Below are 2,500 nucleotides of genomic sequence, written 5' to 3' on the forward strand. Positions count from 1 at the left end.
TATATATATATATATATATATATATATATATATATATATATATATACTGATGTATATATATGTGTGTATATGTGTGTCTGGGTGTATATGTATATATGTGTATGTGTATATGTACATTTATATGTATATATGCATATATATTTATGTGTATTCGTGTATATGTATTCACATATTCATGTATACATACATATGTGTAGTGTGTATTTATAGATGCATACATATATATATATGTATATATATGTGTGTGCACATATAGATAGATTGGTACATGAATGTGTGTCTGTACATATGCATATACAGATATAGTGTGTATACATAGATATACACACGCAAATACAAACACATATACAAGTATACACTAATGTATACATTGCACAAATACATAAGCACACATACGCCTATGCATATGTGTACACATGAGCACATCTCCGACGTTTGTCGTTGGTGTGGTTATCTAGTTCTCTGCAGCATGTGTCAGGAGGAACCTTTGACCTGGTCTGAGGAACCCTTCTCTTTCCTCATGTATGTCTGCTGTGTACCCCTAAAAGCAACTGCTACCTCAGCTTGCTGGCTGCTTTAATGTGTTAAATGTTGCTATACCCAGCATGCTGATAGCTAGTAGCTACTTCGTATTGACAGCTGATGCTAATGGGACTGATCACATTTTGTACAGCGAAATGGAAAAGGAAATCACTCTTGGGTGCCAACAGTAGCAAACTTAGGAAGGCAAGGGCAGCCCTAAAGGAAGGAGAGGCAGCTGAGATAGCTGCAGATTTGAAGTACCGTGGAAAAGCGTGTCCTAGGGCCTCTGCCATCCCTCCTGCTGGCTTCACAGTTTTGCAATTGACACTGTGGTCATAGTTTATTTACTGGAGACTGTGACTTAGCAAAGTCTCTTTTATGGTGCTTCTGCAAATTTCCTTGAGTGTGTGCTATGTCAGCATTGTATGCATTTCACTATGATATTTGTTTCTTACATTTTTCTAGTCTATTTTAATTACCCCCACCCCTGCCACCTCCACCATGCTTTGAGTGGCTGAATTGCTGAAATGTTCAAACTTGACATGGATTTGGGGTTTGGGTTTTTTTGTTTTGTTTTGTTTTGTTTTGTTTTGGATTGTTTGTTTGTTTGTTTGTTGTTTTGGTTTTTCGAGACAGGGTTTCTCTGTGTATCCCTGGCTGTCCTGGAACTCACTCTGTAGACCAGGCTGGCCTCAAACTCAGAATTCCATCTGCCTCTACCTCCCAAGTGCTGGGATTAAAGGCATACATACACCACCACTGCCTGGCTTTACAGGGATTTAATGGCCTGTTTAAGAACAAATCCTACTGAGAGCAGAGACCATCATCCTCCCTGTTTACCCTGATTCCATTCCATCCATCTCAGGAGTTTTACACGCCCTCCTGTGCATAAAATACCTTTAGCATGGGGTATGCAGTAGGTGCTCGATGGATGCCAGTCTTCCTTTCTGCAAAGACTTTCCTCAGAGTCAAACCTATTGATTCAGTAGAAGTGGTGACTGTTAAAGAGAGAAGGGCTGGAGAGACCACTCAACCAGTAAAGACTAAGAGTCACAGCCAAGGAGATGACACAGTCACCCCTTCCAGAAGTGTTGGTCATCACTGGGCTGCAAAGGCAATACGGCTACGAGTTTACAAGAGAATCCAAGATGGCCCCATCCTGCCAACCAAATTCCAGTATGAATAGCACCATGCATTTTAGATATGGGTTAGTAAGTTGGTCACGGTTGAAGGCAGAGTTGGGAAAAAGATAGATGTTGTTTAATTAGCATGATGGTAAAGTTTGATTGAAAACTTACAGGACTGAGAGCTGCTCAGGAGAGAACACTTATTGGTGAGTTTATGAGGATTCCAGATATTTTGGCATATAGGGCAGTAACAAAGGGGGAACCTAAATAAGGGTGGGGCAGTAACAAAGGGGGAACCTAAGGGTGTCATTATCCGATAGGCTAGGCAGAGACTGAAAAGGAAAAGTTAAAAAGGGGGGAGGCAAAAATACCATCCTGAGTGAGATAACCCAATCACAAAAGAACACACATGCTATGTACTCACTGATAAGTGGATATTAGCCCAAAAGCCTGGAATACCCAAGACAAAATTCACAGACCATATGAAGCTCAAGAAGAAAGGAAGACCAAAGTGTGGATGCTTCAATCCTTCTTAGAAGGAGAACAAAATACTCACAGGAGGTAGAGGGTGGGAAGGACTTGGGAGGAAAAGAGGAAGGGAAGGGGGAGCAGGATCTGGTATGGAAGGAGACAGGGATTATAAACAGAGTGTTAAAAATTTGAACAGAGGTGTGGAGCAATGGGGGGTGGAGAACTGGGGGTAGCCACCAGCAAGTCCCAGATTCCAGGAAAGCAAGAGTCTCCCAGGACCCAACAGGAATAAGATTAGCTGAAATGCCCAACAGAGGGGAGGGAAGACCATATCGAGAGATTAGGCAAGGCACCCAGATAGGGCATCTCCAAACTTCTAA

The sequence above is a fragment of the Grammomys surdaster genome, unplaced genomic scaffold, assembly GCF_004785775.1.
Source record: "Grammomys surdaster isolate TR1022 unplaced genomic scaffold, NIH_TR_1.0 125878, whole genome shotgun sequence".
In the NCBI taxonomy this organism is placed as follows: Eukaryota; Metazoa; Chordata; class Mammalia; order Rodentia; family Muridae; genus Grammomys; species Grammomys surdaster.